This window comes from Moschus berezovskii, chromosome 17 (genome assembly GCF_049115385.1).
Source record: "Moschus berezovskii isolate FMDL1 chromosome 17, NW_MosBer_1.0, whole genome shotgun sequence".
NCBI classification, from domain to species: domain Eukaryota; kingdom Metazoa; phylum Chordata; class Mammalia; order Artiodactyla; family Moschidae; genus Moschus; species Moschus berezovskii.
Genome location: NC_142476.1, coordinates 78,413,193 through 78,426,112, shown reverse-complemented (window position 1 = coordinate 78,426,112; position 12,920 = coordinate 78,413,193).

Here is a 12,920-nt window from a genome sequence, read left to right as displayed (position 1 = left end):
ACTAGCTTGTGGTTAGAGTGTAGGACTGGGGGGCGGGATTTTGTGTCTGAGGAAGAGATTGTGTTCTTTGGTACTTAGGCTAGAGCCCAAACAGGGAGCATCCTGCATTCTAATAAACTGAGCCAGATAATAAGCAGAAGGGGATGAAGGAGGGATGAATCATAAAAGCTGTCAGCAGTCAAACATCCAAAAAATAGGTTCTGTGTATTTACTAATTTATCTGGCAGTGTGTTGTATTCTTTTTATTCATTTAATCCTCGTAACAAACTTAAAGTGCCAATAATATTACTGTATTATACAGATGAGTAAACAAGACAGGAAAGTCAATTCAGTGGATCACACTTTTTTTTTTATTTTTTGCATTTGCCCTTAGGATATTGTTTTGTTTTTTTAATTTTTGTTTTTATTGGAGGCTAATTATTTTACAGTATTATATTGGTTGGTTTTGTCATACATTGACATGAATTCGCCCCGGGGTGTACATGAGTTCCCCCTCCCGAACCCCCCTCCCACCACTCTCCTCCACTTATCCTCCCTCTGGGTCATCACCGCATACCAGCCCCGAGCATCGTGTAACATGCATCGACCCTGAAGAACTATGAGTAAAGGACAGGTATATCTGATTCAAAAATCTATTATCTTAAACATAATTTAATTTTCTTTCTCCCGACCTGGATGTTTTACCCTCTTCCTTATTTTTTAATGGGTTTCTCTTATAGCTCAGTTGGTAAAGAATCTGCCTGCAGTGCAGGAATACTGGAGAAGTAAATGGCAACCCACTTCAGTATTCTTTCCTGGAAAATCCCATGGACAGAGGAACCTGATGGGCTACAGTCCATGGGGTCACAAGAGTTGGGCATGACTTAGCGGCTAAACCAACATAATGATTACATATCTGATGCCTTATTTTTCAAAGACATACATAAATATGAATATACAAAAGAAAAGGTTACTAGGGTTGGGTATTTTCATGCATAAATCACACTGAGATTGAAAAAGTCACATTAAGGTAATTACACTTTTAATGTAGCTCCTGAATAATGTCTATATACTCTGTCAACCAAAACAAATTTGTAAAATGATTTAAAGCTAATATACACATGGTCCTATGACATTGGTAGTGAGATTTAGTATTTGTAATATATTTTTGATCTCTCACAAATTACTTTTTCTTTTTATTATTCTAATACCAAGTATACATGTCTACTAGTACATAACATATAGAAAAAATAATAATCCCTACCTTTACCCATCATTTCTATTTTTTTGCATAGGTTGTGGAATCAGAGATAACTGAATTTAAATCTTGGCTCTGCCATTTACAATTTGTGTTGCAAAACCAATCTGAATAATGTTTCCTACCTGATAGACATATTTTGAGGATTGAGAAAAAGTTTAAAAAAATACTTAGCATAGCAACTGTCAAAACCATGTGATCAATAGTTCTCTTTCTTTTCTTTCTTTTTAAGCTTTCTTTTAAATTGTCTCCATTGAATTTTTAATTTCTTTATTTAGATTTCAGAGCTTTTTTTAATAGATTAAAAACAATATATAAAAATTGTTCTGGCAACATATTTTTAGACAAAATCATATTATGTTGATACATTTGAATCAGTAAATAGTATCAGACTAATAGCCTGTTAGTTATTATTTAGTTCTTTAACAATTTAAAATGCATCTTTATTGTATGTAAGATGAATTATTTTAATAACACCTCTAACAACTTATCTTTTAGTTTCTATTTGAATAACCTCTATAACAAGTGCATGAATTTAGATGCTCTGCTGTGTAATATTTATGGTGTGAAAGTTCTTCATGACATCTGACAAAAAATGGATTTTGTCTAATGTTCCATAATAAACTCTCCCTAAATTTCTCCTTGTGTGCATGCATACTAAGTCACTTCAGTCATGTCTGACTCTTTACGACCCCATGGACCATAGCCCACCAAGCTCCTCTGCCCATGGGATTCTACTGGAATGGGTTGCCATGCCCTCTTCCCAGGATCTCCCCAACTCAGGGATTGAACCCACATTCTTAAGTCTCCTGCACTGGCAGGCGGATTCTTAACCACCAGCACCACCTGGGAAGCCCCAAGTTTAACATTAAGCCCTAGGAAAAGAGTAATTATAACTTAAGCATTTCTAAAATATCCTGATAGCAACCACTAGGATTTAGAGAGGCATTTCAAGTACTTTGGGGCTTTCCTGTTAGCTCGGATGGTTAAAAGTTGGCCTGCAGAGTCGGAGACCTGGGTTGGGAAGATCCTCTGGAGGAGGGCATGGCAATCCACTCCAGTATTCCTGCCTGGACAATCCCATGAACAGAGGAGCTTGCCAGGCCGTAGTCCATGGGGTTGAAAAGAGTCCAACGGGACTGAGTGAACAACACTTTCAATTAATTTGGTGGAGATTTCAGTTAATGACAGTGAAACTATACAGGATACAGAAACAGTGTTGGGTAATGACAAATTTACCTTCTGACACTGCATAACAATATAGAATTCTCTCAACATTTTTTTTTTTAAACTAAGGGGTGCATGCTATGTACTACAAAGAAAAACAAGCAGCCTCACTTTAAACACAGATCTTGCTTTTGGAGAATATCAACTTTATCCCATTACATCTGTATGCCTCTTTTTTTTTTTTTTAATCATTATTCTTCTGTGTTTGTGTCCTTCTGTTTCTCATTAGTCTAATTGATATTCTTAATATCAACAATTCTCAAATATCTCAAAGTGATCTTAAAATGTAAATATGTTTACTATTTCAACCAATTGAATAAATGATTATAATTTCCTATTTCCTTGAGTAAGAAACAAACAAAAAAATGTCTTTAGTGGTATATTGCTATCAAATGTATGTGCATTTTTTAATGACATTTTATTATATTGTTTCTATATGTTTTTAAATGCAAATACTTTATCAGTTCCTTCCCATGTGATAGGCACATTGCTAAACACTTTAATATTTTAATTGCATTATCTCATTGAACATCATAATAGGCAACGAAGTACATGTTGTTATTATAGTTGCCATTATAAAGATGGTGGAATTAAAGCTTCAGTTCAGTTCAGTTCAGTCACTCAGTCATAACCGACTCTTTGCGACCCCATGAATCACAGCACACCAGGCCTCCCTGTCCATCACAGAAGTTAAACAAATTGCCCGAAGATGAATATACTCTTTAGCAATAAAGCAATAAAGTTGGTGTTCAAACCAAGATGGATATAGATATACATACAGACTGATTTCCTATATAACCCTAGTAAGAAATACTTGCTGAAAAAAGTGAAAATGAAATATGTGTGTAATTATGGCTAGTAGAGTTAGATAATTGCTCAGAATTATGGGTAGGTAATCAACAGAATAAATTTAAATGCATGGGTAACTCTTTCAAGGTAGGACTTGCTGCCTTTTGAGTGGAATGAGCACTTTAATACAGATAATAATATATGGAAATTAGAAATAAGTATAGAATGTTGACAAAATTTACCAAGCTAATGTGAATTTGTCTCTTAAAGTGAACTAATGTTCTAGTGCCTATGCTGCATTCTATGTGCAGAGAGGTTTCCATTATCAGCTCTATTAGAATTGCATTTCATAGTGTGATAAGAACTTACCTCTTTTCACCTTGAGAAATATAGGCATCCTCACTTCAGGATAGTTTAAATGAGTCTGAACTAGCAAGTTCTGCCATCTGTATATCCCCCTCCCAGAAAAAGTGAAAACTTTCTTCAGTTCAATTTAGTCAGTCAGTCGTGTCCGACTCTTTGCAACCCCATGAATCACAGCATGGCAGGCCTCCCTGTCTATCACCAACTCCCGGAGCTCACTCAAACTCATGTCCATCGAGTTGGTGATGCCATCCATCCATCTCATTCTCTGTTGTCCCCTTCTCCTCCTGCCCCCAATCCCTCCCAGCATCAGAGTCTTTTCCAGTGAGTCAACTCGTCTCATGAGGTGGCCAAAGTATTGGAGTTTCAGCTTTAGCATCAGGACTGAACACCCAGGACTGATATCCTGTAGAATGGACTGGTTGGATTTCCTTGCAGTCCAAGGGACTCTCAAGCGTCTTCTACAACACCACAGTTCAAAAGCATCAATTCTTCGGTGATCAGCTTTCTTCACGGTCCAACTCTCGCATCTATACATGACCACTGGAAAAACCATAGCCTCAACTAGACAGACCTTGGTTGACAAAGTAATGTCTCTGCTTTTTAATATGCTATCTAGATTGGTCATAACTTTCCTTCCAAGGAGTAAACGTCTTTTAATTCCATGGCTTCAATCACCATCTTCAGTGATTTTGGAGCCCCCCAAAATAAAGTCAGTCACTGTTTCCACCGTTTCCCCATCTATTTCTCATGAAGTGATGGGACCAGATGCCATGATCTTAGTTTTCTGAATGTTGAGCTTCAAGCCAACTTTTTCACTCTCCTCTATCACTTTCATCAAGAGGCTTTTTAGTTCCTCTTCACTTTCTGCCATAAGGGTGGTGTCATCTGCATATCTGAGGTTATTGATATTTCTCCTGGCAATCTTGATTCCAGCTTGTGCTTTTTCCAGCCCAGCGTTCCTCATGATGTACTCTGCATATAAGTTAAATAAGCAAGGTGACAATATACAGCCTTGACGTACTCCTTTTCCTATTTGGATCCAGTCTGTTGTTCCATGTGCAGTTCTAACTGTTGCTTCCTGACCTGCATATAGGTTTCTCAAGAGGCAGGTCAGGTGGTCTAGTAATCCCAACTCTTTCAGAATGCTCCACAGTTTCTTGTGATCCACAAAGTCAAAGGCTTTGGCATAGTCAATGAAGCAGAAATAGATGTTTTTCTGGAACTCTCTTGCTTTTTCCATGATCCAGTGGATGTTGGCAGTTTGATGTTTGTTTCCTCTGCCTTTTCTAAAACCAGCTTGAACATCTGGAAGTTCATGGTTCACTTATTGCTGAAGCCTGGCTTGGAGAATTTTGAGCATGACTTTACTAGCATGTGAGATGAGTGCAGTTGTCTTAGAAAATAGTAATAACCAGCAGGCTGCATATCTGCACATGTTAGGAACTCAGAAGTCACTACCAGAAAATCACTACAAGTGAAAATCTGAGCAGCTTGTTGGCTCCTTGAGACAGTGAGATTACAGGGAAAACCACTGCCCCCAAGGTTGCAGAGACTGACAATTTGGAGAAACTGAGGGGTGAATACAGGGAGCCCCAGTTTATCTGAGTGGAGATTCATGAGCAGAAACCACCAGAAGAATAAGTCTTGTGTGAGGAGAGCAAACCCTGAACTCAATTTGATGAATGGCTGGAGGTCCAGTGTGGACAACTTGGACAGCAAATGCTACCAGGAGGCTGAGTCATATGGGTGGGGACCCCACAGTATTGTAACATTTATCTCCAGAACCTCAACTACACTCCCACAATATCACAGAAAAAAAAAAACATACCCTCAGGCTTCTGGTAGGGGGAGGGAAAAGAGGTACGCATTTTGAAATACATGAGTGCCCTCTTCTTCTTTTTTTTTTTGTCTTTCTCTTAGCAAGACTTGTCTTATAAAAACTTAACTTGAGTCTGAAATGGATGCAGTATTTTCAAACCTAACAGACCTGGGGAAGGGAAATAACCAACTTCAGGACCAGTCTAGCCATCCTGTCCCACCTAAAGGAAAGAGGGGAAAAAAAGAGAGAAATTCTCATGAAATTCAGTCCAGAGGCACAAGCTTACTGAGAATGAGACCTACTTAAAGATGATAGAACACTTCCCTTTCCCCCACACCTCACTACTACACCACCAAGACCTGTTTACAACAAGACCTGTTTATACCAGTTCCTTTACTCAATACATTATGTAGTCCAGTCAAAAAAAAAAAAATTAAAATGCCTACCAAAAAGCAAAAACACAATTTGAATAGAAAGAATAAATATCAGACTGGAAACTGCAGGGATGTTGGAAGTATTGAGTATTGACCAAGAATATAAAGCAGCTATGATTAAAATACTAAAGCTGTGATTAAATAGTCTCTAAATGCTGAGGATGCTAAAGGATGAGGTGACAGCATTCAAGAACAGACAGGCAATGTAAGCAGAGAGATGGAAGTTCTAAGAACTAAAAAGAAATGCTCGATTTCCAAACTGTTTCAACAGAAATGAAGAATGTCTTGAATGTGCTTATTAGTGGACTAGACATGGTTGAGGAAAGGATCTTTGAGGCAGAGAATATAATTGATAGAAACCTGGAAAAACGAAATGTAAAGAAACAGGCTGAAAAAAGCAAAACAATATTCAAGGACTGTGGGACAACTACAAAAGGTATAACAGACGTGAAATGGGAATAACGGAAGAAAAAGAAGAGAGAAGAGGTAAAAAAAGGAACAGAAGAAATATTTGAAACAATAATGACTGAGAACTTACACAAATTCATGTCAGACACCAAACAACATATGCAGCAAACTCAAAATATAATGCCCCTCCCAAAAAAGAACTCCACGCCTAGGTATATCACTTTAAAACTAGAGAAAAATCAAAGATAAAATATAATATAAAATATGAAAATCAAAGAAAAAATATTGTGAAAGAAGCCAGAGGAAAATAAAGCACTTTATCTATAGAGGTAAAAAGATAAAATTATATCCAGCTTTTCAGAAACCATGCTAGCAAGAAGAGAGTAAAGTGAAATAAAGTGTTGGGAGAAAAAACTACCCACCTAGAAAACTCTGTACCCAGTGAAATTATCCTAAAAAAATGAAGAAGAAATAAAATTTCTTCTTCTCGTTTCTCAGAAAGAAATATTTGGATAATTTTTTGCCAGTACACCTGCTTTTGCAAAAATGTCAAAATAAGTTCTTAAGGTAAAAAGGAAATAATTAAGGCAGAATAAAGTGAGTAAGAGCATGGAAGAAGGAATTATACCTTGTAAATTATACCTCATTTGCCATATTTCATAAGTTTAAAATTGTTTTGAAACAAAAATTTAAAATCTCATGTTTCTAATCCTTGTTTCTTCTTCTCAATCCAACCCTTCTCCCAGGGTGATCTCAACCAGTTTTATGGTAGGAAGTACACCGATACTTTTTAAAAATTTTATCTTTGGCACTGCCCTCATTCAGCTGGTATATTTAAATAAAAAATAAATATCTTAAGGTAAATAATCATAATAAATACTTTTTTCAACTCTTAAATTTTGATCAAAAACTTCTCCTTCCACAATTATTTTCTTCTCAATAAATAAGTACTACTACACACACAATAGTTCAATACTAAACACTTTGGTTCCTGCTGCCCTCATCACCTGGTTTACCCTGTTGGTCCCACCTTACGACGCTTCTCAACTTTCTTCTCCATTTTGACTCCTATTTCTCTAACTTTTGTCCCTGTCATCTCCAGGCTGTTTAAATGCAGTAGCGTCTTGTCTCCTACTTTCAGTCTTGTTCACCTAAACTTATTTCCACACGTAGCAATCACAAATCATAGTTTGGATCATAGCCTTACCCCGCTTATACGCTTTTGAAGTTTAACATCCACTGGCCTGTAAGTTTCAATTTTGTCTAGTTCTTGCCCACCTCTTCATCACTATGCCCTTCAATTCTCCCATCCTCGCAGTCTATGTCAGCTCTCCTAGCTTTCCTTCTGTTCTATTCTGCCAAACGTTCACTAAGTTTAATCCTTTATTTTAGGTAGCAACCTCCCACTCCTTAGTTAAACATTATCTTGTCACAATCATTTCTTTTACAGATTGTAACCCAATTAGAAATGATCTTGTTTACTTTTTGACTGCTTATTTTTTGTTCTGCTTCCCTGGTGGCTCAGAGGTTAAAGTGTCTGCCTCCAATGCGGGAGACCTGGGTTCGATCCCTGGGTCGGGAAGATCCCCTGGAGAAGGAAACGGTAACCCACTCCAGTATTCTTGCCTGGAGAATCCCATGGACGGAGAAGCCTGGTAGGCTACAGTCCACGGGGTCGCAAAGAGTCGGACACGACTGAGCGTCGGAACGAACGATTTTTTGTTCATATCTACCCACTCAAATTTGAAGACCCCTAGTAGCTCAGATGGTAATGAATCTGCTTGCAATGCAGCAGACCTGGGTTCAGTCCCTGGGTTGGGGAAATCCTCTGCAGAAGGGAATGGCAACCCACTCTAGTATTCTTGCCTGGAGATTCCACGGACACAGGAACCTGGCAGGCTACAGTTCATGGGATTGCAAAGAATCAGACATGACTGGGTGAGTAGCTCCCACACAAATTAAGCTCTATGATGGCAACAAATTGTTTGCCAACTCTCCATTCAAAATAATTAACTAACTCCAAAATGATCTTCCGTTTAGTTCAGTTGCTCAGTTGTGTCTGACTCTTTGTGACCCCATGAATCGCAGCATGCCAGGCCACCCTGTCGATCACCAACTCCCGGGGTTTACTCAAACTCACGTCCATCAAGTCAGTGATACCATCCAGCCATCTCATCCTCTGTCATCCCCTTCTCCTCCTGCCTCCAGTCCCTCCCAGCATCAGGGTCTTTTCCAATGAGTCAACTCTTAGCATCAGGTGGCCAATGTATTGGAGTTTCAGCTTTAGCGTCAGTCCTTCCAATGAACACCCAGGACTGATCTCCTTTAGGATGGACTGTTTGGACCTCCAAGGGACTCTCAAGAGTCTTCTCCAACTCCCCAGTTCAAAAGCATCAATTCTTCAGTGCTCAGTTTTCTTCACAGTCCAACTCTCACATTCATGCATGACCACTGGAAAAAGCATAGTCTTGAAGTATAAATTAGGATGGATATATGAACCTGTATCACTCTGAAATTAATTCCAGCTTTCTCTTGTAATGTTTTTGTACATCAGTTGGTGAATCATTTAAGTGACAGACACATTGTTACATTTCCTTGTGAAGAATGTGAGCTTATTATTGATACATTCAGAAGAGAGAGAAAATGGAAATTAGCTGGTTGTCTAGTTGTCTGACTCCAATTACCTGGCATAAGTCAGAACACAGCAAAAGGATCCTGCCAAGAAAAGAGAGAAAGGCTCAGTCTTATCATTTCTTTGCAGGTGGCCATCATTCAGAGCTCACTGTGACTTTCTTGTGTATTCAGTGTGGATAGTTTCAGAGTGGTAGATATTGATGCACTGTAGAAAAAATTCATTGTTTTCAGTTAAAGAAAAAAAAATCAACCTTAAGCATTCAGTTGTAATCACAGGTAAATGTTATTGTCCTTTAATGTAAAAAAGAGAGAGAAAAAAAGACTTATCTGCCAAGAACAAGAGAAATATTATTACTAGGACTGGTAATGATAGTGGCAGACACATTTAAAGCTATTTAACTTACACTTCTCTTTTTTAAGCACCCTTTCTTTCCGAGGCCAAGGACAGACTGCTTGAAACAGCAGACCCAAGTAAATACTTCAACACCTTCTGTCAGGGCAAATTTAGCAACACAGAGCTGCCTTTCAGCTGCTATTTTGTAACTAGTCTCTTTCCTCAACAAACTATGCTGATTTGTAGCGTATGTTTTACTATATGAATGTTAGCACTTGAATACCCCTGGAACTGTTGTTTGCTGAGCTAGAAAATATTTGTTCTTTAGTCTATTTCTAAAGAAGTGCACCTACTGTTTTATTCCTTTTGAAATGCAGATCACATTTTTTTTTATTTTTCTATTTGTTGGAAAGCTCTCACAGCATTTTATTAACTTCATTTATTCATTGTTAAAGTTGATCATTGAGTTACATATAAGATATTTACTGATGTTCTCATACTTCTGATTCTCTAACGATGCTGAGACTAAAACTGTGAGTAAAGTTGTGTTACCCTCATGAAGCATAGAGTTTAGTGTGGAGACAGACATTGATCAGATGATCATTGAAACTGAAATGCTTGTAAATGTTGAAGAGCACATAATTGCTGTAATTGACCCAGACAGTCTTATCATGGTGGCCATAGTCAGAAACATTTATGCTGCCATAAAATATACCAGTAGGGACTCTGGATGAAGAATGAGGTTTATGGTTGCATCCAGTTTTTTAAATGCACCAAAACAAGACTCTAATATGTTAATACAATAAGAGGTAGACAATGTGTAGATAAGAGGTCATGATATGAAGACAAATTCATGGTTCTTGCCAGGTCATCACTGTTATAATGCAAAATCATAAGAAAATCAAACTACATTAAGTGGCTCACTTTGCTTTTCATGCTTGCGTCATTGTATCTAGCACTATTTCATTCATTAATTTTACTGCAAGCCAGGAAATATTTCACCTCTGAGGATGTCATAAATAAGTTAAAGCTTATAGCCTCTGTACTCAGAGATCTTATGGGTTATATCAGTATATATTTAAGGAGAAATTTTCTATTTATACTAATACCTGACTTGTTCTTTTCCTTTAAAGGGAAGAAATAACAAATATCCATGCAATAATTTAGGGAGTAGTATCTCTATTATATTTTCTCATAAATTAGTTTTAAGTGGCTCAGAGGTTAAAGCGTCTGCCTCCAATGCGGGAGACCTGGGTTTGATTCCTGGGTCGGGAAGATCCCCTGGAGAAGGAAACTGTAACCCACTCCAGTATTCTTGCCTGGAGAATCCCATGGACGGAGAAGCCTGGTAGGCTACAGTCCACCGGGTCGCATAGAGTCGGACACGACTGAGCGACGGAACGGAACGGAAGTAAAGAAGAACATAATATCCTGTTTTGTTTCTCTTGTTCTTCCATTAAGTAACTTAAAATGTCAGAAAAAAGGAGAATCTTGTAAATTTTTACATATCTTTTTGATTGACCAAATTAAATAATTTGATTGGCCAAATTAAAATTGATTTCAGAGGCATCCAAAATTGTAAACTACTTTCTTTATTATTGAAGTTAATGATGAGGACATTGCTGCTGATAATACAAATATTTCTTCTATAAATTTGTTTGGGAGTTCATAGGTTTGGGTAAGGAGCATTTACTTATTTTTAAAATAATTTTACTTATTTTTGGCTCTGCTGAATCTTTGTACTCTTCATTGTGTTACATGGGCTTCTCATTGCAGTGGCTTCTGATATGGATCATGGACTCTAGGGTGTGCAGGCTCCATAGTTGCGGCATATGAGCTCAATAGTCGCAGCCTGCAGCCCTAGTGCACAGGCTCAGTTGTTACAGGGCAATGGTCAGTTGCTCTACTGCATGTGGGATCTTCCCAGACCAGAGATGGATCCTGTGTGTCTCCTGCATTGCAGGCAGATTCTTTACTGCTGAGCCACCAGAAAAACCCCATGTTTTTACTTCTTTTTGACTGAAGAATAGTTTTTTTTAAAAAAAAAAATTGGTTTTCTTGACTGGGTAGAAGGGAATGGTTATGGAGTAATGAAAGACAGCTCCTAGACAGCCAAATTACTTCAATCTGGAAATAAATTGGGTAACAGATGTTATAGCCTCATATCCTACATTTCTATACATGCTTATATCCTGCATTTGACTATTTGCAAAGACATTTTCTTTGTTTGACGTTTTTCATCCAAAAGAACAAAGCTATTACAATGCATATATGTGTCCACATTCTGTAGATTAAAAAACCTAAGACTGAGAGTTTCCTTTCCTCGCCCAAGTTCACAGTGCTTACAAATAACGGAGGTAATAAAAAAAGTAGAGTTTTATGAATTCAAGTCTGAGGCTGTATGGATTAAGTCACTCTGCAAGATATGAAATCCAATGTGATCACTGCTAATTTAAATCTTTTAAAACTGTGACAATTATAGTAGAGATGGAAAAAGCTCTTAAGCCAATAAACCTTTCTGAAATATATGCAGTACAAAGTGCTTGTATTTGTTACTTTGGAGAAGATATGATTATGCTGATAAGTCTGAGGGAAATATAAAATGAAGCAAAAGGTCCCCTTCATAATTGTTATGATGTATGCACACTTATGTGGATTCAGATTTTCCACTTTCCTGTGGAGTTACTCATAAAAGCATTACAGTGTACTCTGAAAGATTACTTTTCAGTTTCTCCCTGTGATACCTGTGGTCATATAGTGCTTAAATCCCTGCTGCTGTTCTGAAAACTCGCATTTTCTGAGGTAGTTAGTAGATTATCCACTGCATGGAATGATTTGTGCCAACAGATAGATTGACACATACCTAATTTACTCTCAGCTATGTGAAACCTCTCATTTTCTTCAGCATGTGCTTCGAATCAAGTGCATTCTGGCCATCTCTTCTGGTCATTACTACAGAGTAAGTGCAGTGGTGGAACTTGCCATCGAAATGACAGTGGTGCTCTGACCTCGCTCAGATTGTAGTTCGTGGGGTCCGTCAGTGAACTGGAACGCTTTCAGAGCCGGAAGTCTTGTTCCTGTTGATGTGTTTCAGTTTGGTGACTCGGATACACAGCATTCACCAGTTTACCATTTTAGAGATGACTGCCTCTAAGGAGCAAAAGTTACGATTCAACTCTTCAGATGAAAGTGAAACCCACTTTAAATGAAGTAGATTGTACATCTCTTGGTGATGTATTAAGTAAGTCATCTAAAGAGAACCGAGAAAATATGCCCAATTGTGAACAACTACTTCACTTTATGGGCTTCCCATGTGGCCCAGCAGTGAAGAATCTCTCTGCCAAAGCAGGAGACATGGGATCCATCCCTGGGTAGAAAAGATCCTCTAGAGGAGGAAATGGCAACTCACTCCACTATTCTTGCCTGCAGAATCCAATAGACAGAGGAGCCTGGCGGGCTACAGTCCATAGTGTTCCAGAGTAGGACATGACTAAGCACGCAGGCACACACTTTCCTGTATAATAGGAATCGTATAGAAATCCTTTGAGCTTGAAGCAAGAAGCACTAAGGATGATGTTACATGTAAAAATTTTAAAGATATTCTGTAAGCCATTAAGAGAGCATTCATCAAGCTAGTTTAAAATCTGGAGATTCAAACTTATTTTCTCTTTT